Source organism: Phascolarctos cinereus, unplaced genomic scaffold, assembly GCF_003287225.1.
Source record: "Phascolarctos cinereus isolate Bilbo 61053 unplaced genomic scaffold, phaCin_HiC Scaffold_4;HRSCAF=312, whole genome shotgun sequence".
Taxonomy (NCBI): Eukaryota; Metazoa; Chordata; class Mammalia; order Diprotodontia; family Phascolarctidae; genus Phascolarctos; species Phascolarctos cinereus.
Genome location: NW_027555847.1, coordinates 102901803 through 102927026, shown reverse-complemented (window position 1 = coordinate 102927026; position 25224 = coordinate 102901803). Strand labels below are relative to the sequence as shown.

The 25224-nt window shown below is 38.9% G+C and overlaps 1 protein-coding gene across 1 annotated transcript in view; it reads left to right on the top strand.

Annotated features, from left to right (window-relative positions):
• Positions 1-25224, top strand: part of ZNF462 (zinc finger protein 462) — a 155522-nt gene that overhangs the window by 1028 nt on the left and 129270 nt on the right.

Genomic DNA, 25224 nt, shown 5'->3' with positions numbered 1-25224 from the left:
TTTCTCAGGTATTTTGCTCCCTCTCCAAAGTTGGGATCTGGGGCTCGGGCTGTGTCCGCTGGGGATGAGAAGGTTGCTGCTACTGCTGCTTCTGGTGGTGGTGGTGTTGGTGGTGTTGGTGGTGGTGGTGGTGGTGGTGGTGGTGGTGGTGGTGGTGATAGTAGTGGTGGTGGTGGAGAAGGTGGTGAGAGAAGAGAGAAGAGGGGATCGGGAGATGAAGGTTGAGAAAGGAGCGGAGGAACTATCCTCCAGACTGGTGTTTTAGAAGGGGCTGTTTGGAGGACAGCGGTTTCTGGAGAGGAGAAGCCATTACACACGGTTTTTTTTGTTTGTTTGTTTGTTTGTTTTGTTTTTTTCACTCATTTCAAAGGAAGTGGGGAGAAAGAAGGAAAGGGGAGAAAGCCTCACTACTTCTGGTTCAGTTGCCCAGTGTCTGCTTTCCTTCCAGCCACACAGGGAAGAAGCAGCAGCCCCCATCGGATCACCCTCTCGCTTTCTCTTTATCTCTCTGTCCTCCATTTGCAAGCTGTCTGCTTTGGTTCTAGTCCAGACTCCAAAACACCAGGCTTCTCCACACATTCAGTCTCCAGGCTTTTGTGTTTCCTGGAGTAACCCTGATTTTCTTCTCATTGTACCTTCTAACCTATAGAAAGGGAGCCTGCTAGAGTTCCTTTTATATCCCTCCCCTCAAGAAAAAAAAAAGTTTCATTTTAGCGAATGTCTGGGATTGGAAAGACCTTCCAGTTGGGGCATTCTCCTACTACTGGCTTTTTGTGTTTGTGTGTATGAATGTGTGCGTGTATGTTTGTGTGTGTGAGTGTGTGTGTGTGTTCTCTTTGGTTTGGTTTGGTTTCTTGAGGCTGCTTACATGCTTTAAAAGGAAGTGACTAGTTTGGCTGAGAGCTGTGAACTGAGTCAGGTAAGCCATGTCATGTTGTGGCTCCACCAGAAAATGGAGGAGAGCAGGCTTCCAGGAGACAAAGCTGAGATGAGAAGTGTTCATAAAATTATGGATGTTCTCCATTTTGAAGCTCTGCTTGTGATGGCTCGTTTTCCCCCCTACTATTTCTTCCTTTTCCATGTGAAACCTTTTGGTGGCTCTTCAAGATCACTTCATTTGTGCAAAGAAATGGAAGGTTTAAGGAAGTTCTCAGGGTTTGTTTGTTTTTTTCCCCTCCTTCAAGGAAATCATTTCACAAGTTTTTGTATCTTTTGTTTACATTGTCAAGACAACTTTTGGATTTTTTTCTTTTGATTATTCCTGCAGGGCTTTTGACCTCTTTCAGGACAGTGAAAGGATGAATTTAACATTTTCTGGGAAGTCCTCCTCAGCTTTTAAGTGGCTTACATTCTGTTGCAAGCCATCCTGATGCTGTTATTCATCAATAAATATGTGAGGGAGGTGGAGGTGGTGGTGACTCTAAACCAGTCATTTGGACTTCTAAGATTTGAGAGTAGTTCTATCTTTGAGATGCATTATATTGAAAAACTCTCAGCTGGATTTCTGCAACAAAATAATGCTGCAAGACTTCAGAGGCACTCTAGAGCTTACTAATATCAGGTTCTTGAGCTGCTATGGCTCCTTTCTCAAGTTGTTCCATATGTATAGTAGACTTTAAATCATTTTGTTTCACTTTTTTCCTATTCTTTTATTTTGGGTATTGAAATACTGAAACTCTTTAGAAATAGCAGTATGTTTCCTTTACAATGTCACTATGGAAACAAGTTTTTTTTTAATATTATGTCATTTAGACAAACCTTGCATCGAGATGTCTTTGCCTTTTAATTTGAAATAATTTAGTACAGTATTTTTTGTAAGAAGGCATTGCTGGGGGTGAGTGATTATCAGTGGGACATTCCTTTTCCCCTACTCCATACATATACATTCAAACTGGCAATTAGAGAATTTTTTGTAATTGACCAAAGCAGAAAATGAAATCCTGAAGGAATTTGGAGAAATCAAGGATGATGATTTTCAACTAGAGCTAAGGCAGACATCTGGAGTATGGTGAGAACTTCAAAAAATTCCAGGTGAAGCATGGGAGGTAGGTAAGGAAGCCTCAACTGTGCAATGGAAAAAAGAGAAAAACTTGGATAAGGATAATTGAAAAGACTTGTTTACAAGTAGGGGGAAATATAGAAAGGTACAAAGAAGTTGGTTGGCTGTCTTAAGTATTATTGGTGGTTCAGAAGACACTATAGATTAGTCCTACCAGGTTTTTTTTTTATTGCTTTCCTTCATTATGAATCAGAACAATAATAATAAAAAAGATTTGTGCAATGTTGTGTATTTTGAAGTGCTTTGAGACCCCAAATTCGAGTGTATTCTTTTGATTAGACAATAATCTCATTCATATGCAAGGAAAACTCCAGTAAATGCAAAAAGTTTCACTTGTGACAAAAATCACAGTTTTGAAACCAAATTGGTGGGCCATTGATTATTTTCTCCTAGGGGTGAAATGGTTATTATAAAATAAAGAATACTTTCATTCATAATTGTTTACAGTCAATATAGGCATACTTCACATAAGGCTATCTCAACCAATTCATTTCATAATAACAGTGTTAATATACTGTTACCAACTCTACTATAAAGTTGCACAACCCAGTGTTAAGGATGTTTGGGCTGTTGCTCATTTATAACATTTTTGCTACGAAACTTACAGCTCCTTATGACATCATTTCTTTTATCACTGCATTTTTGGGGAACTGATTAACAATGGTGGGTAGGCTATATGTGTACATTCAAACCCAGCTTGGGTATAGTTGGAGAGGTCACTTCTAAGTTTTTAGTTGTTGTGATTGACATACAAAGTAAATTATTCAACCCCTTTAAAAAGTATGCCTTGTTTATAGCACTTAAAATAACTTTGAGTTATAACATTATTCATTTTCAGGTTTGCTCAATTCTAGTGATAATGTAGAATGGGTCTGCAGTTATACCTAGATCTGGCAACATATCTATGGCTGCTCTAAAGTGTTCAATTTGAATTTTATATGGAATACATTAAAAAAAAAGAGAGACTTAGGGGTATACTATGGCAAGAGTCAATAGGTAGATTAATATATGGTCAATTTCTGATTTTTATAAATATGCATTCATTTTAGGTTTATCTTGAAAAAGGACATTGAGGGAATTAAAAAAAATAAACCAGTTCGTGTTATGAAGATTAAACAAGGAAGACTGGCTGATTTTTAAAAAAAAAATTTCAGCTAGGTTGTCCTACAGCTACTGTATAAAGATTAGGAAGCTTGTTTTGGGGGGAGGAATATATATATATATATATATATACACATACACACACATATATTCATATATACATAGACATATACATATACACACATATATACATATATGTGTATATATATACATGTATAGTATGTATACACACATATGTCCAGGTTTTGTGTATGTGTATATAGGTCTGTGTATACTTTTTAAAGGTAATTAGTATCTGTATATATGTTGTAGCCTAAGAGACAAATCCATTTCCCTCTTTGATCAAAGGATGAACGGCATGATGTATCAACCTTCATTGTCTGGCAGTTTTTTCTAGATATGCACATTTGAGTTGCAAGCCAAAAAATGTATGTTGGTATATGTAGTAATGTGAGAAATCCAAGGAATTACATATCCAACTTCCTTTCTTCTTTGATCGACAAACCAGAGATCCTGTTTCATTTTTGGATTCCAGATTGATGAAATCCATTGTATAAGTTTTTTTATAAGGAACATTTACATCTAGTACAGATGATTCTGGAGATGTATGTAGTTTGTGAGGTTCAAGTCCACTGAACAAACTCCTCCTGGATAACTCTATTTACATGATAGTGATAGTTCTTATGTTTGTTTGGATTGTTGTCAATTGAATTCAATGGCCACATTCCTTGAAAATTTTGTTTTCTTCATTTTTACCCTTTCATGTCAGTTACAACTTCTATAGAAAATTTTTTTTTTTTGCTAATGAGTCTTCCGGAAAACAATGAAAATCTTGATGTACTAATGGACTTTATTGTACTTGTGGTTGGTTTATCTGAAAGAAAAGAATCATGAGGGGGACTTGGATGTGGATCATATTTTCTGTATTGTGGTGTTTACTAGGTGCCAGTCTAGCTTGTCTTAGTCCTTGGCCTTGATTCTTCATTTTCTTGGTTTAGGTAACAACACTCTCTTTCCTCTTTGGTATGTGCCTTTATCAAGTTTGTGGTTCATTGGTCATGGGACAGGGAGTTTATAAAGCTGTATTGAATATTTTAAGTTGATGGTTGAAAAGCAGAGTTGTTATTTCACAATCTTAGGCTCACAAATGTAGTGGTATATAAATAATGGTCTCAGAATGTGAAGGATCTGATATGAGTACATAATTGGATGGTTGATATGGAAACTAAGGAAAATCACAGGAATAAAAGGGAACATATTCAGGGCCTATCATTGAATCTCAATAAAATTAAGAATCAATTCAATTTTGTTTGCCATAAAATTTTTTTTTTATGAAGTTCCTATACTAGCTGATGACTGAGAGGTAGGCAGTTGTTGTTAGGGAGCTATTAATTGATTATGGGGAAATGAGTGAGGAGAGCAGATAATGCTGGAAGAAAATTTTCCTCCCCATGTGATATGCCAAGACATCTGGCAGATGTTATGTTGGGGCCCTAAGGAATGGACAGTTTAATTTTAGCCCTAGCAAGGAAATGGGAAGGTCTAAACTCTTTTAATAGCACAAGCCCTAGTTTGGGGGAAGGTTGGGAAAGAAAAGAGAGAAAGAAAGAAAGGAAAGAAGGAGGGAAGAAAGGGAAGAAGGGAGGGAGGGAAGCTTTCTTGAAATCTGAAATCTAGAAAGCAGACTAGACTACTTACTAGAGAGGTTTTTGGATGATGGACAAAAAAACACATCTAGCTTTGTTATAACAATATGAAATTGATTTAGTCAGAGAGAGAGTGTGTGTTTGCTTTTTAATAGCTAGAAGATGTGCACTGTGTGATTGGTGAATATTGCATACCTAATTTATCAATCATTCCTTTAAACTCAGAAACAACTAACCACTTAAAAGTTCAATAGCTCTGTGAGGAACTCCATATCACTAATGAGACACAACTGTTGATCTTAGTTTAATTTAACGTGTTGCAAACCTGTTGACTAAAACTTGTTCCACTGACAGAAGAGAAACTTCTCTGAGTAGTTGTTTGGTCCATTTCAACAGCCTTTAAGTTCCTTTGTGTAGTATAGGCTTTTTCTTTGAAGTGTTCTATTTGGCTTTCCATTTCTATTGTCTAGTACTAGGGAATCCTTTCAAACTTCGAAATATTTGAGATAGATAAGATAGTATCTAGAAAACACTGTAAAACTTAAGGATCTATAGAAATTTCATCAGTGATGATGATGAAATTTGTGGTGATGCCTTTGTAAAATTTGGTTACCCTTTTACAAGACATGAACATTGACAATTGTATTCTGAGGACCTATTTTTGAAAAGCACAGATTAAAACTGGCTTCTTTCTGTGATACCATTTTGTAATACTGATGAATGGTGGAGAGAGTTAATGAGGTTTAATATAATTGTTGGTGCTTTTCCAAAATTAGAGACCCATCCAAAAATGTATCCTGCACACATTTTCTAAGTGGTCAGTTCTCTGTAGCGTATTAATGGGTAGCCATGCATTTTTCCTATGTGTGGCAACACAATAGATTATCCTTAAAAGGACTCATCAGCGTAGACCAGAGTTTTAAACTGGAGCCCATGGGACACAAGCAAGAGTCTTGAGAGTGCAAAATGGGTTTCTATTTGTTTTTACTTTTCAGTAAGTGAAAGTAATTTTCAAAGCAACAGGGAATGAAGTGTTGAGGATTTTTTTTTAACATTTTAAAGTATTTCAGAGTGAGAGCAAAAAACGTCTAATCCAAGAGGGAAATTGAAAAAGGTAGCACAGGACCCCTGAGCTTCTGGCAGAGATACAGTTAACAGTGTAAACAGTTGAACCTCACTATGGCACTTCTCCAAATGAGTTGACTGTCGAAAATAAAATGTTCCAGAAGAACTGGGAGAACAGGAAAGAAGTTAAAACAGCATGGTTTGTATGCCAGTGCTGGAGTAAGAAAAAATAATAATAAAAACGGATAGGGAGATGGTAGGGCAGAAGATAATGATCACAAGTTGGATTGTCTTAGGAATAAAGGCCCATAGGAGATGTTTCCTCCAAGAGAGGGAACTTTGATATATAAGAATTCAGATGATCCTTGGAGCTTGTTTGAAACCTTTTAAAATTCTTTTGTTCCCTTGTATCTGGAAGACAGCACACATGCAAATGCATATACACACACATCAAATGGAATAGTTTTTGAGTTCACATTTTCAATTTTGGAACTACCATAATATTTGAAGCTTGGTCATTTTTTTTCTTTCTAACATATTTTGTCCATCAATGGAAATGTGGATGAAATTATAAGTGATTATATTATAATTATAAACAGCACCAACACAATGACTTTTTTTAGGGTCAGTATTCAACAAATTTGTTGGCTACTTAGTTTTCAATTCAATAAGGTATCTGTTAAGGACTACTGTGTGTCCAGTACTGGGCTAGGCACTAGTCATACCAAGATAAAAATGGAAACTGTTCTGCTCTCAAGGAGTTTACTTTTGTGTGGGGGAAAGGGTGGAAGAAGAGTTTATTCTATAGTAATGTTGAATGAAATGTTGAAGTGGTTCTTCTCACTTTATATAATTTCTAACAAAAACCACAAATATTGTCACTAATGAAATTATTGTCTACCAGTTAAGGAAAACAAGTAACTGATGTCATTAAAATGTTCTTGTCTAATTGCTAGATGGAGAAATTCTTAAGTTATACTTGGAGTGAAGGTTTCTTTCTTTTTTTTTCCAAGGTCATGGGCATTTGGTATTGATTTCCTAGCTTTCATCTGTTTGCTTGTTCAGTTCACTTCATGTTGCTCCTGGATATTAATAAAATACATCTGTGATGCCTGCTAACTTCTTACCCCAGCCTCGTCCCCAAAAGCAGAGCCAGTGACTGTGAGGGGACAGGGTATAATTAAATGTGAATTGGATTGGGGAAGTTTCTGGAGCCTCCAAAGATGAAGAGTGCTACTCCCAACAGGGATTTTTTAAAATTCTGGTTAGGTACACACATTTCACTCCTTTTTTTTTTCTTTTTCAAAGAGAGCAAGAATTGTGCTGCATTCTGTAGTGGAGAGAACACCATTAGAAACAGGAACTGGTTCCTAAAACATATCAGGATCACTTTGTATCTTCATAAAAATATGAGATCAGGGACAGAGTAGGAAACATTTGCTCCAGGTGAGGAGGCAAAGACTTCTGTGGATTCAGAAGGGTTGGAGGACAAAGGGAATTGGAAGCTCAATCTAGACAACTGTGTCAAAAATAATTAAGCCAAGGATTTGTGGAGAGGCTTATCCACTGTGAGGAGGGGGGGTGCAGCTGGTGAGGGCCCCCAAAGCCCTATAAGCCCTTGTCTGGCCAGTTTAACCAGAACACAGTTGAAGCCTTCCAATTTTGGAACTTTTTTTCTCTTTTCACAATTCAGGATAAAGAAGGTAAAACTATGATTGTTTCGTTTTCCAGATGTCAGTGGAGTGCCTCTTACTTCAGCTGGCTTGTGGGTGATTTCTCACAAGTGAGAGTTCTCCCCGTTAATACTGCAAAAGTACCCATAACATTGTGCTTATTACTAAGAAAATAATTGATCAGTGGCACAATGTGGGATCCTTGAAAGATGTTTGCTACACAAAGGTACTAGTACTCACCTGCAGATTAAGAAATGGGTTTCTAAACCATCTCATTTCTATTGCTAATGAAAAGCTTTGGAAGAGACCTGTGAATTAGGGCTCCAGCTGCTATCATGGTAGGGGAAGTTAGGCCTTGAAAGGATACTTGGATTAGGCGGTCAGAAATGCAAACAGTAGCATCCGAGCAAGTAGAAAATAGGCAGGGCTGTTAAGCAAACAGAAAAGTAGGCTAAAGCATGCCATAATTATGTAGTGGAAATTTGCTGGTAATCAGAGATTGCCTGGCAAGGTGGGAAGGAAAGAAGGAGAAGAGAGGCAGTGGAATGATTCACAAGACAAAGCTAAAGAAGTCTGTGTACTGGAAAGGGCCTACAGGAAAAAAAAGAGAAAGTAGTCCTTCCTCCAAAGGTAAAGATAGGCAGTGGAAGAGGGTAATTTAACTCTGACATGTGAAGCTCAGTTAAGCACTTACTATGTGCCCAGCACTGAGCCTACAGTAGGTGAAGGGGATACAAAGAACAGTATTTCACAAGCTTTTCACTCAAGGAGCATTTAACCTAATGGGGATATTGGTGAACTAGTACACAAATAACAGTTGTACAGAGGAGAGGGAGAAGAACAAAACTGGATCAGAGAAAATGTTTGATAAATTGAAGTTGAACAGATTATTTTAACCTGGGATTGTGGAGTAGGGTGGGTGGGGTGTGGACGTATTAGGTAAAGGCTTCAGGGAGGAAAGGCCTTGAAAGAAGAATCTCAGGGGTGGACTTCAACCTTCAGAAAAGATATCCCAGGAAAGGGGTAACAGAATTAGCAAAGGCAGGGAGAAATAAAAAAAAAATGAAATGGTGAGATTGATGGCTGTGCCCATATTCTTTATATTTCATCTTCTATTGCTAAAAAGAATGTTGGATTTGAAGGCCACATTATATGAGGAGGAGGTGGTTACAAATAGGAACTGTGATGAGGAAAAAGGAATAGACTGTATCAATCGGTTAAATAGGTCTGAATGGAAATTACAAAGGTGACAGCTCCTTAGAAATAGATGAAGTGGAGAATGGAGCACAGTAGAAAATAGCTGCATTATTAATGGATTGAAAATGTGATAGTACTGTCTTTGAAGCTATCCATGGGGCTTTCTTTACCAACACTGATGAGAAATGGGGGGGGGGAAGAGAAAGAAGAAAGAGGAGGCCACTGGATTACAACAAAAAGGAGAGGAGGAGACAGCGTGTACATGCCGTCTGTCACTAGTTCATCTAGTTTGTGGTCAGGTGACTTGCTATGGCTTCATGTTAAGCAATTCATTGATCACTGATCGGCTGGTCAATCCAATTCTGTCATATCTTACTATGTTGTGTCCAAGACTTTCAGTTATTATGATTACCAGTGGGATCAAGTGTCCATGATGTGACTGCTTAGTATCTGTTCTGCCAATATTAGATCTAGGCAATTATAAGCTTATCCTTATATCAGGTCATAGCCTTTAAGATGATAAAAGCTTAAAAATCAGATAAAGAATGTGTAAGTATGCCTGTAGAGTAGGTCATTTGAGCTTTTGAATAGATATAAAGTCAATTCATTTCTCGAAAGACTTTAATTTAGGGGGCAGCTAGATGGCGCAGTGGATAGAGCACTGGCCCGGAGTCAGGAGGACCTGAGTTCAAATCCGGCCTCAGACACACAACACTTTCTAGCTGTGTGACCCTGGGCAAGTCACTTGACCCCATTGCATAACAAAAAAAAAAAAAGAAAGACTTTAATTTAGTATTTAGTAACTACAACTAGGAAAGGAATACTTATGGAAGGGCTCATTATAATTTGAATGTCAAAGTTCAGCTATGGGATTTTTTTTTTCCTCTTTTCTTCTGCTATCAATTGACCATTGTCAGTTCCAGGAATCTCCTGTTTCCTAACACTGGATAAGAACACTGTCTAGGAGGAGAATAAATTTGATTGCATAACTGAAAAGTTCTGCCAACCACCTAGACCTTCAGGAAGTCTTGAGTTTAACCTACTGAACCGAATGCCAGCAGACCCCAGTGGACCCTTTTGATGAGAGAGGGATTTAAGCTAGATTTAGTTATTTGGGGTTGATAATAATCTTCTCTCAGTTCCATTGTGGTGGGTACACCTAAACAGTGTACTTAGGGTATACTTAAACCTGAGTTTTTTCAGTGATTTCTGAAGGTGAATTCCAAAGTGATCAAACAAGTTCTAGCGATTTTGAAGGAAACCTTAACATATTGAAAAATGAGTTATAATTCATCATGGCCTGATGATGTCTCAGACCCTTTGAGCTCTAATCCTGTATGGTTATAGATAGGTGGATTAATATAAGGTGGTTATAGTTATAGGTAGATGGACTAATATAAAGTGGTTATAGGTAGATGAATTTATGTAAGATGCAGGCTCAATCGTTTTAGCACAGATTGACAATATGTGGTTACTGAAAAATGCTTCTGTGCAATGAAGATGATATTGTATGCAGTAAGATGATACCATACTGGAGCCAAGTTAGACAGTAAGTATGGTATACAATAAAGCTGTATATTATAATATAGAAATACACTCTGAGTCATTCTGTACATAATAAATGTAACTTTTGAACTCCAAATTTTGTGTGCACTGGCAAAAAGATACCCTTACAGGATATACCATTAAAACCCGTAACTCCTCCTGCTCTTGTAATTCTTGGTGATCTAGGTTGGGGATGATTAGGGTCAACAATGGAAACAGTTTCAAATATTTCCTTTTAAAGTGGAATTCAGTGATAGAAACTAGCTCTGTCAACTAAAGGTCAGTTTCAAAAATGGTTCAAGACTTGAAGTTGTGAACTTCTAGCACTGAAGTGCAATGAGAAGCTCATAGTCACAAGTCGAGCATCTTGGTTTTTATCTGTTTCTCTGGGAAACTTCACAGTCCTTTTCACACTAGAGGAGCTATTACTATTAGAAAGTCACCAATTCAGTGTGTAGGACAACAGGCTGTACAGGGAATGATAGAACCTTAAGGAAATGACCTTCTAGTAAGGCACTGCTAGATAAAAATGCTACTGGGCCTGGGGCCTGCTGAGAATTCATGAATCTTAAGCTTGGGAAAAACTTTGAGAGGTTATTCAGTTGCAGCCTTAAATCGAGAATGGGTCTAGATAAACGAAAATCTACACGATCTTCTTTCCCTGCCTAAGACTTCCAGAGACGGTCTCTTTGTAATTTAGTTTTTGATAGTATACATTAGTGTTGAGTCAGCTAGGTGACACAGTTGATGGAGTAATGAGGTGGGAGTGAGGAAGGCCTGAGTTCAAATCCAGTCTCAAATACTTCCTAGTTTTGTGACACTGGGCAAGTTACTTAACCTCTGTCTGCCTCAGTTTCCTCAACTGTAAAATGGGGATAATAACAGCATCAACCTTCCAGGTTATTGTCACGATCACATGAGATAACATTTGCAAAGTGCTTAGCACAGTGAGTGGCAAATAATAGGTGCTATAGAAGTACTTTTGCCCTTCCCTTCCCTTCCCTTCCCTTCCCTTCCCTTCCCTTCCCTTCCCTTCCCTTCCCTTCTTTAGTGTTGAATTCTCACATTAAGAAGTCTCCTTGGACAATGGCTATTGTGGTTGGGGGAAAGCTTCAAAAGGACAACTATTCACAGGCAAAAGAGGGTGAAACAGGGCTTTGCTGAAGCTTGTTGGAACTAGGTGACTGTGGCAGAGCTGGTGAAATGGATTAGGATTATTAATATCATTTTAATCAGTAGTCCTAGTTTTAGTGGACTTGATCTATAAGATCTTACTCTCTGCACTGACCTGATGGGGAGATTGTTGATACCAACTGGGCCTCTGAGGGAGTTTTCACTTGCTCATGAACTCATTCACCAAGCATGTGGTAAAGTTCTGCTGTACCAGGTACTATGCTAAGTGCTGGAGACAAAAACAGCCCCCTGCCTTCACAAAGCTTACATTCTAATTCTTACAAGTACATAAAAGATAAAAGTAGAATAAATGGAAGATAATTTATAGAAGAAGGCATTAGTAATAGGGGGAGAGACCCAAAAAGTTCTGCAGGTGGCATGAACTGAGTCTTTAAGGATTCCAAAGCTGTTGGGGTGGGGAGCATTCCAGGCAAGAGAAAGTCAGTACAAAGGCTGGAATAGAAGATGGAGTGTGGTGTGTGAGGAACAGCAAATGGGCCAGTATGACTAAAAGGCAGAGTGTGTGCAGGGGAATAATGTGTGAAAAGAACTGAAAGGTAGGAAGAGGCCAGTTTGTGAAGATCTTTAAATGCCAAACAAGGGAGTTGATATCTGATCCTAGCGGGAATAGAGAACCATTGGAGTTTATTAAGTAGGAGGGATGATATGCTCAGTCCTGAGCTTAGGAAAATCAGTTTGCCAGGTGGGTGGAAGAAAAACTGGAGTGAGTAGAGGTTTGAGGTAGGGAGACCATTCAGCAGGACTTTACTTCAATTCAGGAAAGCCAATGAGGGCTTGAACTAAGGTGGTAGTTGAGCGAGTGATGAAATGGGGGTCATATGTGAATAATGTTGTGGAGTTTGAAAGGACAAGATTTGACAATTAATTGTATATATGAGGTGAGTAAGAGTAACGAATGGTAAGGATGGTGAGGATGATACTGAGGTGTCAAACCTGGATGACTGGAAGGATGGTGGTGCCCTAGACAGCAGCAGTGAAAGGTTTAGGAGCAAAGTAATGACCTTTGTCCCCCACCTTATGCAAGAAGTGAAACCCATATGGGACACTCTCAGTTATAATTTAATTTAGACCCCTATTAGAGGACCCACATCATAATATCTCTGTTTGGATGAATGGAATTCTAATTGGGAATGGAATCTTGGAGCTGAGACCCAAGCCAGCATAATTAGTGTACACTCCTCCTTCAGGGTTGTCCACAAAAGTTAAGATATGTGGATTTTCATTTTGTGCTATTAAAAGTATCATACTTTGACTCAGAAAAAGAGCTGGCATGTCAGGGGACTTATAGAAAAATTGAACTCTTCCTTTCAATTTTCCTGTGGAAATTTAAGCTTCCTGTATCCCTCAAAAGGCACATTCCATTGTTTTGCAAAAAGTGACATGTTGTGCATCACATAAAATATCACACAGCTTAAGAAAGCAGAATTTTCGCCTTCTACTTGAATGAAAGTTCTCACCTTGAGTTCCAGTCTCTCTTTAATTCCAGCCTTCAACTAAGTAATTTTATTTAGCTTAAGAGATGAAGAGGTATGTGGGAACACATGTCAGCTGTAGCTGAAATCCATACTTGCTCTCTGGCCAGTCCAAGTGTTTCAGGACATTTACCCATTCCCTTCTCTGACAGGTGTCATTAGCTTGTTAGTAATCAGTTTCACCTACAGGTCCTGAAATTATCAAGTGTTACATGTTATACGATTTATTAGTGGAAAATAAGATAATCTAGGCCACCCGTTTAATTAGCTTGTGATTGTTCAATGGCTGCTACACAATCATTTTCATAACCTTCTTTCCAGACAGCAGCTCTAAGAATCAAAATTAATGCTGAAATAGGTAAGTAAATGCTAGAGATTTTGCTTAGGAGAGTGTCTGAATTCTATACTTTCTAAAATGTTTGTATCTATTCTTTTTTCTCTCTTGCTATCTTCCCTTATTTTTTTCCTTCTTCAGTAGAAAGGTGACAGGTGAATTTATCTTGGCTGTGATCTAGGATATTGTACGTTACCAAAAAAACCAAACCAAAACAAAACCAAAAAAACTCAGCGTCGCCCAAGTTAAAACAATTAGCTAGGTTAAGAGAATGGCTTTAGAAAGTCTTCAGAAGGCAAATGTGGTTATTAATAAATCTATAAATAGGTCTCTCCTCTGACCTCTAGCCACAGTGGCCATAAAACTAAAAGAGAAAATCTGTTATTGACTGGTTTCTCTATTGAAAGTGATCTGTTCTTCTGCGCCCATTCCTTTTTATGGAATGTTCTCCTCTCATATTCTATTCTTCACTATAGGTATTATACACTGTCGTATATTTGTGTGTGTCCTGTAGTAACAGCTCACACTTACATAGCATTTTAAACCTGGCAAAGCATTTTCTCTGTGTTGTTTCATTTGATCCCCAAAACCACCTGGTGAGGAAGATGCCGTTTCAGAGATGAGAAAACCGTGGGTCAGAGAATTTCCCAGGGTCACATTGCTACTGTCTAAGAATTATGTGAGCCCAAATCCAAACCCAGGACTTTTGCCACACTATACCTCCATGATTCTTATTTTCCCTGTCTGCCAATATTCCCACACACTAAGGTCCCCAAGGGCAGTGACTATGTTTGAAACCTCATTGTTTCTCCACTGGTGCCTAGCAGAGATGCTTACTAAATGCTTGTTGAATAAGTGAATGAAAAAGAATGACCTTCCTCATTTGAATTCACATAGCATTTTGCACATCTCTAATCTACTTATTCAATATTGTGTATTGTAATTACACTGCTTATATCTCATCGCCTTAGTAGACTCTTTAAGTTCTGTAAGGCAGGAACCAATGTTATCTAAACTCTTTTTTCCCCCTGCCAGTACCTGGCACATTCTTCACACAGTAGGTGCTTAATTATTGAATGAGTGAATGAATAAACCATTTTAAGACTTAGACGGCAAGACTACATTTGGGAACATTTAACTTACTATCACCTTACTTTTGCCAAAAAGTGAAGAAATTTTTGTGGCCAGTTTGTTCTGCCATAAAAAGAACAGTATGGTGGTGATAATAATTTGCTGTCTACCTACCAAACGGAGCAAATGATTTCTAGGAAATACAAACAGCCACCTATATTAAAAGTGGGGCTGTTAAGGTGACACCATGATTCACCAGGCCAGATTCTTATTTGGCAGCCTTCTCTCTTTTCCATGCAGTCATAGGTGGAAAATGAGGCACATAGACATCTGCACACTGGCTGGCCACTCTTCATGCCACTGAGCTTCCCGGAGAAAACTAGCGTGAGCGCACGCGAAATAACTGCGCAGCGACAGGGGCGGGGGGCAGGAAGGAGCAGGTGTAGTTGCGGGGGTGGTTCTTGGTGCTTCCGCTGCAGTAGCCTTGCAACCCGGTAGCATATTAATTCGGCTAGGGGAGTCATCTGCAAGGAGGGCTTTGATTCTTTGATCTTGTGACTCCCCTCCACCTTTCCCCATCCCAAATACTGGGGGGTCCGGGTGAGGCACTGAGAATGACCTAAGGACCTTGAGCAGCGGTGGTAAGCAAGGAGATTGTGGGACTGCCCCCGCGTGGGAATTCCTGGTGTCTCTGTGGTGTCCTGTCCAGGGGTCTCTCTGCATGGGGAAGGGTCTGGGAGGGTAGCCCTTCCAGTTAGGTTTGGTGTGGTCATAAGTTTGGTGTGGCCCTGTTAATTGAGAGCCGACAACATTTAAAGGAAATTGGGTGGGAGGCATCCGTGCCCTAGGGTCAGTGGAAGAAAGCTGCTCCTTCCCTTTGCACGTGTGCTGATCGGGCAGGGTAATTAACAAATAACAATTAGATACAATTTCATTATATATGCGGCACACACAACTAGTTTACAGCCATAAGTGCAAAATCCTTTCTGGATGACCCTTAAAATTTCTGAGTGGAAATTCTGAGTGGAAATTTAGGATTTAGTGAAAAGTCCTTTAAAGATCTCCTAAAATCTCACCTCCTGACCTCAAGCAGTGCAATGATCTTTTCACTGTACTGTGATTGTTCTTCAAATAATTATATAATGAATTAATTATTTACTGATTTTGTCCTTGGCTTTAGAGTCGACCTTTGGGTTATCCTGGCAAATCGAATGAGATAATAATTGTAAAGCTCTTAGCAAAGTGCCTGGTACATAGTAGGTTCTATGTAAATACTAGCTATTAACATCATTATCATTATCAGTATCATCATTTCTCTTATATTGTGCCTTTTCCCATGTATATTCATATGTTGGTTGGTTACTTAAACTTAGACTCTTTTAGAGGTTCTCTCTCCCTCAGATTCTGTACCTGACAGAATGCCTACATCTGTGCATGCTTAATAAATATTTATTCTTGGCAATGATAAAGTTATTGTGAAACCTTTGTAAAATGCACCCCTAATGTATTAAGCATCCTTACTTATGAATAGATCTACTCCACGTTTACCTTACAAATTATTTCCCTGCAATACTGTGGAGAAAAGTTAGAAAAAGCATGAAACACTTAGGGCTTCTTGGGGAGAGGGGAGGAGAAAGGATACTGGTGTTCCTTTTTTTATTTAAAGGTGTCATTCTGTCGTAAATGAATACATAGATTTTAGTCTTTCCTCGCATCTAAGCGTTGTTTGTTTTTTACTCTCTCAATATGGGGGGGTTGGTTGCCTCCTTTGTTGGTTGGCTCAGGTAGCTTTGAGCCTGTTTCCTCCTTACTGTCACATAGTCTTGCTTACAAATGTTTTGGTCTACTTCACAGATATGTTTATTTTAATAATCTCTGTCTCTTTAATCTTACTAATACTGCCCCATAATATCAGCTGATCTATTGAGATCTTGAGGGGTGGGTAAAGCTAATTTTAGTGTGCTTGAATGGTGAATGATGTTTCGGATTGTGGAGTGACTTTTTTTGGTAGGGCTTAGCTGAGTCCTGTGTGCTCTGGCAGAAAGACACATTGGTGGTGGCAGAAGTGGTGGTAGAAGTAGAGGAAGTGGTGGTTCTGTAAATAGGATGGTTTAAAAAAAGAAGGCATGAGCAGCTCTTTCTTCTTACAGTCCAGACTTTCCTAGAGGGACAGAGCTAAATGACCTCATGAAACTGACATTTGAAATGATGGCAGTTGAAAATCAATGCCATTCTTGATCTGTGCCCTTCCTGACATTAGAGGATGGAAAAAGAGGAGACATCTTTTTGTTGATTGGTATTCACATCTTCACACTGTTTTCAGATAAGAAATTTTTCATGCCCAAAAGGTCCATCTAAAACTAAAGCGGAGGGGAGTCAAAGTGTGGGCTTAGGTGCGATCAGAGATTACAGGAACCTGGAATGGCCTTGATAATAATAATATGGATAGACTACTATTGAATTGAATCTTGGACATGCTAGAAAGTTCTGCAGGACCAAAGTTGTTGGGGAAAAGATGCTTTTTAATTTGTGATAAGATGTGAATAAGTTTCACATCCACACCAAAAGAGAGAAAGGAGGCAGGTATCAGAATTTTATCTTTTCTCTCTCTCATATATTTATATAATTAGAGAAGTGGAAGATGGGTTACGTTAGCTATTGCCCAGAGATGCTTTTGGTAATATTATCTCTAAATGGAAAAGTTTACTTAAACTCTCAGTAGCTTCTAGGACACTTACTCATCTGTGGCTCCTCAGAAAGGACACTTGATCACTGCCAGTGAACTCCAGGAAGTACTTGTGCTGTTGCCCTTCCATTCCTCTGTGGCCTGTTTTTGCATGTCTGTGTTTGGCTGCTGATGGAAAGATGATGGAAAGTATTTTCTATCTTCATAATCCCCAGGCATGTTTTTTAGAGAGGTTTAGAATGCAAGACTCATGTAAGGCCTGATGGTGACACCTTAACTGGAAGGGTGGAGCACCTACCATCTTTGGGCCACCCTCAAAGGTCTGGCATTTCAACAAGTAAACTGTTCAAGCCTTTGGTCTGGGAATGCCGGAGGTGAATGAGGTTGGTTGACCCCAGTGTATTCTAGAGTGGGGAGCATGCTAACCAAAGCCTGAGGATGAGAGATGAGATGTTGGGTCCATATAGATCTAGGGATGTGTGCGCTTGCAACTTTGCGATATAAGTTGCTATACATGTGGTTCATACTGCTATGGTACTGAATCTGGCAGACCATTTAAATATTTACTCCAAAAGATCTTGTTCTCTGTTGGTGTGAAGCAGAGATTCCAGTTATTTTTAGGTCATTTTCATCTTAGCAACCCTGTTGGAGATGAACCAAACATTCTGCTGTAAACTGTCCCCACGTTTTGATAGAATTTAATAAAGTAAAGTTTAATGGTTTGGTCCCAAGAGGAAAACAGACCATCTGGTTAACAGAAGGTTAGGCCGAATAATGTATCGCTGCTGAGAGTGCCCCAAACCAACCCAGACTATCTGGTAATGTGTCCAGTTGCTGAATGTATTAAGCATTGAAATGGTGCTCTCAGATCTGCCGAGCCAGCAGTTCTGTTACCACTGCTGTGACGCAGGAGATAATTCAGTTGGGCAAGCAGCAGCATGGGGGTGGATCTACAGCACAGGATGTGTAATGTCAACATGAAGCATTGGAGCTGGCAGCCAGAAGGAAAGCAGCCATTTCATGCCAGTGCAAGGAAGCCCAGAGAGATTTCTCCACCTCCCCCCACCCCACCTCCCCTGCATCTTGTCCTTTGATGTAGCTTTCATATTATGTGCTAAATGATTGCCTTGTGAATTGTCAACAATGGGATTTGAATTCAGCTTGAACTGACTTTCTCCCCTTTGGAAGCTGTCTGCACCAACAAGAAAGCTGGGTTTTGCCCATGTCAACAATGGGTGGGAAGTGTGCTCCATAAATGGGGAGATGTGAAAGTTTTCAGGCAAGAGCATCTCCCTGGCTTCAGATGGGCTTCCATTGTGCTTTCTTTCCTTTGTGCTAGGGGCAGGGACGGTGCGTGCAAAGGCTGCAATCATTGGAGCGCCTTGTGCTGCAGCTGTAGTGTGGAGAGAGCTTCAGAAGAGTTGGAGCGATACTGCATAGACTTAGTAATTATGTAATTGCTATGTAACTATAGAGAGCTATCATGATTGTCTAGTTCTCCTGGAAAGAGGGGGAAAAAAGGCTTAAAAATTTGGGGGTGTGGGAGAGGGGAGGTTATTTTCCTTTTTTAAACCTGGAGGCTGCTGCTACCAGTCTGAACTCAAATCCCAACACTGTAATGAGCAAAGGGAAAAACTTCTTCACAAAGACCAGCCACTCAGTTGACCTTACAAGTGTTTGTTTGTTGTTGATTTGAAAAAAAAAATCTCAGTTTCTATTCATGTTGTGGAGTGACCCTCATGAATACGGAAATCTGGTTTATTTCTAAAATCTTAAGACCAGATCCTGGCCCATGGAGGATTCTAGAACTTAGACAGTGATAGGCCTGGCTGAGTTACTTATGACCATCAGGGCCTAGTCGGTTTCTACTGCCTTCTCAGTAAAACCTCCCCAAGAGTGTTTTATAACTTTACTTGAATGAATTCTTGCCCTAGATGTTGTTGGGTTGCAACAGTGCCAGATAGAAGATTCGCTTCCAGGGCTCCCCAAATACAGGCTATTGGGAAGTAGGTTTTCTTAGAAACATTAGGGATAAAGGAAGAGTGGACATTAGTACTAGGGTTGTTCAGTCTACTCCCTGCCCCCATCTCTCAAGATTTCAAAGTGAAATCCTCCTAAGTCTAGGATTCAGGTTCATAACAAGGTTGAATGAAATTGTGGTTCAATTCCACCAAGCATGGGACAGTCATGGAAAATTAGTCACATCATCTAATCTCACTGTGGACTTTGTTTATGTTAAATAATTCCATGCTTCAACAATCCTGCTTTTCTGCTGGAGGTTTTCTGGAACTGTCAGCATTGAGAGAGTTGTTGTGAAAGTAAGATCTTCTTTGGCCTTTAGGCCAGAGATGAGCTTTTCATAATTCATGCTCATATAGTTCTCAGTTCAAAGGTTTTTGTAGTCAACACTTTATAATAAAGGAAAATAGTAGTTGGCTTCTTTTGGAATTCAAAAGAACTTGCCAGTAAGTGCTGTTATTGGAGCCTGGTATAGGTTTGGGGACCTTGGCTCCTAGTAATGATACCTGCCTCATAAAACCATAGGTCTAGAACTGGATGGGAAATCAAGCACCATCTTGTCTAAGTCTTTCGTTTTACAGATGTGGAAATTGAGACTTACTCTCAGCGCTTCATAGTATCATAGTCTTGGAGCTGTAAGGAACCCTAAAGGATCCATCTTTTGTAATGTCCTCATTTTTAGATGAAGAAGCTGAAGCCCAAGGAGTTTAAGTGACTTGCCCAGTACTTGCAGAAAAGAGATTTGAAGTTGGGTTCTCCAATTCCAGAGTCAGGGTTCTTTCTGTGGTACCATAAATCTCTGTGGAGAAAGTTGTCCAAAGAGGAATCCATCGTTGAATTGCTTCTTTTTTCTTTTCCTTTCCTTTTTTTTTTTTAAACAAACACCTCTGTGTTTCACTCTGAATTTAGTTGGTCCAAATAATTCCTTTAAGAAATTTTGATTCTTAGCAAATGTTGGCAGGTTTTCACCAAGCCAGACTGTCTCAGCAATAAACTTTCATTTTGAAGCAATCTGGAGGGATATATCACCCATGGTGACTGTCTCCTGCATCATTATAGACAGGCTTTGGCATGCTTTTGCAGATGACTAAGGATGAGGAAGGTTGGCAGAAAGAGGAGTTGAATTCATAGCTCTTCATATCTTAGGAACTGGACTGACCTTGTTCAGTCTGCAGCTTGTGGGTACTGTGAGTCACATTCCAGTCAGGCTTTCAGAGGTCCTGGAGATTATGGTGGGTGCAGCATGAAGTAATCCCGAGAGGAGCCCTTGAGTCTGAGGTGAAGGCCACCTAAAAGATCTCCTTCTTCTCTGTCCAGCAACAACAACTGGTCAGTGAAGTCCTTGACGGTGAGCTTTTACATTGTTTTATTGCACATTGATTAATTGCCAACTGTGTGCAAAGTGCATTAAGAAATCCTGTGGTCAGTCTCGGATTGTGACTCATAACCATATCTGACTTACTTGTGGACTCCTGGTAGGTGGGTAGGCATTTCTTTTTTTCAATTTTGTGTCTGTGGTGATGGTGTTGATAAACTCGGCCTTTTCTCATTTATTTATTTATTTATTTACAATTACATGTAAAAACCATTTTAACATTTTTTTTTTCAAATTTTGAGTTCCAAATTCTCTCCCTCACTTCCCACTCCCCTCTTTGAGAAGACAAGTAACTTGATATAGGTTATACATGTGTGTCATACAAAACACATTTCCATGTAAGTCATTCTGTGAAAGAAAACAGACAGGAAAAAAATCTAAGAAGAATAAAGAAAGTAAAGAAAAAGTATCTTTTATCTGCATTCAGGCTCTATCTGTTCTTTATTTGGAGATAGATAACACCTTTCATCATAAGTCCTACAGAACCGTCTTAGTTTATTGCATTGCTGAGAATAGCTAAGTTATTCATAGTAGATCATTATACAATATTGCTGTTACTGTGTACAGTGTTCTCCTGGTTCTTCTCATTTCACTTTGCATCAGTTCCTGTGAGTCTTCCCATGTTTTTTCTGAGAGCATCCTGCTCATCATTTCTTAAAGCACAGTAGTATTCCATCACAATCACATACCGCAATTTGTTCAGCCATTTCCCAAGTGATGGACATCTCAGTTTTCAATTATTTGCCCCCATTAAAAGAGCTGCTATAAATATTTTTGTACATATAGATCCTTTTTCCTTTTTGTTTTTTGTTTCTTTAGGATACAGACCTAGTAGTGGCATTTCTTGGTCAAAGGGTATGCAAGGTTTTATAGCCCTTTGGGAACAGTTCCAAATTGTTTTCCAGAATGGTTAAATCAGTATACAACTTCACTGATAGTACATTAGTGTTTTAATTTTCCCACATCCCCTCCAACATTTGTCATTTTCCTTTTTTGTCATATTAGCCAATCTCTCAGGTGTGATGTAGTATCTCAGAGTGGTTTTAATTTGCATTTGTCTCATCAATAGTGACTTAGAGCATTTTTTTTCATATGACTATAGATAGTTTTGATTACTTTGTCTGAAAACTGCCTGTTCATAGCCTTTCACCATTTATCAATTGAGGAATGGCTTTTATTTCTATAAATTTCACTCAGTTTTCTATATGTTTGAGAAATGAAGCATTTGTCAGAGAAACTGTAAATTTTTTTCACAGTAATGATTACCAACTGCGTATTTCCCTTCATCCTATTTTCCCTGTTTATCCTACTCTTTCTCTTTTTTTGCCCTGTCCATTCTCAAAAGTGATTTGCTTCTTACTTTTACCTCTCCCAAACTGTCCTCCCTTCTATCAGCTCCCCCCTTCCTTTCTTTTATGCCTTTTTCTTCCTACTTTTCTATATGGTAAGATATATTTCTATACCCATCTGAATGTGTATATTATTCTCTCTTTGAGCCAGTTCCGATGAGAGTAAGGTTCATGTCCCTGCTTTCCCCATTTCTCCCTGTAAAATCTCTTTCAGCCCTCTTTTATGTCAGGTAATTTATCCCATTCGACCTCTCCCTTTATCCTTCTCCCGATGCATTCTTCATTTTCATCCCTTAATTTTATTTTTTTAGATAATCATACCATCACATTCAACTCACATCTCTGCTTTCTATCTATGTATACTCCTTCTAAATGACTTAATGAGAAAGTTTTTAGGAATTATAAATATCATTTTTTCCATGTAGGAGTATTAACAGTTTAACTTTATTGAATTCCTTATGAATTCTCTTTCCTGTTTACCTTTTTATGCTTCTCTTGATTCTTGTATTTGAAAGTCAGATTTTCCATTCAGCTCTGGTCTTCTTAGCCGGAATGCTTGAAAGTCTTCTATTTCATTGACTATCCATTTTTCCCCTGAAGGATTATACTCTGTTTTGCTGGGTAGGTGATTCTTGGTTGTAATTATAGGTCATTTTCCCAAGCCCTCCAGTCCTTTAATGTAGAAGCTGCTAATAAATCTTGTTTTATCCTGACTCTGACTCCACCCTATTTGAATTGTTTCTTTCTGTCTGCTTGCAGTATTTTTTCCTTGATCTAGAAGGACTGGATTTTGGCTATAATATTCCTGGGAGTTTTCATTTTAGGATCTCTTTTAGGAGGTGATTGGTGGATTCTTTAATTTTCTATTTTATCCTTTGGTTCTAGTATCAGAGCAGTTTTCCTTGATAATTTCTTGAAAGATGATGTCTAGGCTCTTTTTTTGATCATAACTTTCAGGTAGTCCAGTAATTTCTTAAATTATCTCCCCCGGATCTATTTTCCAGGTCAGTTGCTTTTCTAATGATATATTTGCATTTTCTTCTATTTTTTTCATTCTTTTGATTTTGTTTGATTGTTTCTTGATGTCTCATCAAGCCACTAGCTTCTACTTGCCCAATTTTAACACTTGAGGAATTATTTTCTTCAGTGAGCTTTCGTATCCCCTTTTCCATTTGGCCAATTCTCCTTTTTAAAGAGTTCTTCTCTTCAGTGAATTTGTGCCTCCTTTTCCATTTGGCCAATTCTGCTTTTTAAGGCATTCTTTTCTTCATTGGATTTTTGTGCCTCTTTTAGCATTTGGCTTAATTCTGTTTTTCAATGTGTTATTGTCTTCACTATTTTTTGTGCCTCCTTTACCCTGCTGTTGACTTTGTTTTCATAGTTTTCTTGTGTCACTCTCATTTCTCTTCCTAATTTTTCCTCTACCTCTCTTACTTGATTTTTAAAATGCTTTCTGAGTTCTTCCATGGCCAGAGACCAATTCATATTTTTCTTTAAGAATTTGGATGGAGGAATTTTGTGATTTTGTTGTCTTCTTCTGAGTGTGTGTTTTGATTTTCCTTGTCACCATAATAACTTTCTGTGGTCAAATTTTTTTTTCTGTTGTTTGCTCGTTTTCCAGCCTATTTCTTGACTTTAAATTCTACACTAAGGTAGGGCTCTGCTTCCCAAGTGCAAGGGGGCACTGTACCAAGCTTCAGGTGTTTTGTGCAGCCGTTTTCAGACATAATTCTGGGGACCTGTAAGTTTTTGACTCTTTCAAGGTGGTATGATCCAGGGAGAGAAGTGTTTACCATTCTCCTGAACTGTGCACTGGTTTGTGAGTGACCACAAGCACTCTTTTCAACCCAGGAACTGCAACCAGGGAACATGCTCTCCTGCAGCTGCAACCTCTGCTGTGCTAATGCTCCTCCTTTGCACTGGGACTAAGATGCCAGACTGTGACCCGGATGCCTCAAGCAATGCAATAGATTCCTGCCCCTGCTACCAGCAAAGGGACCCCTGTAAATCTCCTTCTGACCTGTTGTCTGATCCCCTTGCCATAAGTAGGCTGAGAGATCTGGAAACCGCCACTGCTGCCACTGATTAAGTAGCTCCCAAGGCCTCTCCTGGTTTGTTGCCCTGGTCTGTTCTGGCATGGACTGTGTTGGACTATGCTTCTCTCTCACCCTGGTGCAACAGACCCTTCTTGTTGACCTTCCAAGTTGTCTTGGGCTGGAAAATTGTTTCAGTGTCTTTTTGTGGGTTCTGCTGCTTTAGAATTTCAATATTTAAAGGTATTTGGAAAGGTTGGGGCGGGGAGCTCAGGCGAGATCCTGCCTTTACTGTGCTATCTTGGCTCTGCCTCCCCTAAACTCAGCCTTTTCACAGGTAAAGCTGTGGCTTTTATTTATTTTTGACTTTAGGAAGCCAGAATGTTACTTATTTATGTGAAGCTCTTCCCCAAATTCTGTTGCGCAGGAATATGTGGACCTCAGCATCGACAATTTCACATCCTCCATTGGATTTGTCATGAAGGTGCTCATCTGTTCCCATATTTCTGCTTTGGCCTCATTTCCATGTATTGCTTATAAAATCATCTGAATGTGTCAAAAAAATTCCTTTTTGTGATGTTGCTTGGCAGTTTAGCAGCAAAATAACTTTTAATTAAGCTTTGATGGGTCCATGATTTCATCTGTGTTGAGTATTCTTTGCCTCCACCAATTGCAAATCACAGCCACTATCTAACATCCTACTCTGATGCTTGTGTGCCTCTCATACATGAAGCAGCTTCCCCAGGTAGTGAGGCTCATCTCCAAGGAGTTGCTTACCCAAGGATGATTTTCTTTCCTTTTTCTCTTCCTTTCTTTTCTTTTATTCTAACTTGTTTTCTTTTTTTGGGCATGGCAACCCATAAAGGTTATAATTAATATTTCATAAATAATCTGAAGCTTCTTTACTTACTCCTACCTAGTTCCGTACTTGCATTGCATAAATGCTTAGTAAATACTTACTGAGTACCAAGTGATTGAGGGGAATAAGATGTTGGCAAGTTAAAATTTAGGTAGATAGCCTTAATTCTGAATATGGGACCCTGAGATTGATCCCAGGTTACTCTCAAGCTGAATGCAATTACTGTAACAGGTGGTATTAATCAGAACTGAGCTATCTAGGTATCACATTACTCCTGAATATGTTTATTTCTTAAGTCTTGTAATCATATCAGTAATTGTCTGATAAAACAGTATCTCTTTATTACTTTTAGGTTATGATTGCTATTCTAAATGCTACAGTTGAATTGAAAAATTATTGGAAGTTCAGAGTTAAAATGTGTAATAGCAGCTCATAATAATAAGACTGCCCAATCTACCCTACCTTAATAAACAACTTTTTCCAGGTAGGGATGTTTAGATTACATCTAAGGTCAAAGATGATAAGGATAGTATTGGTTGCTCCATA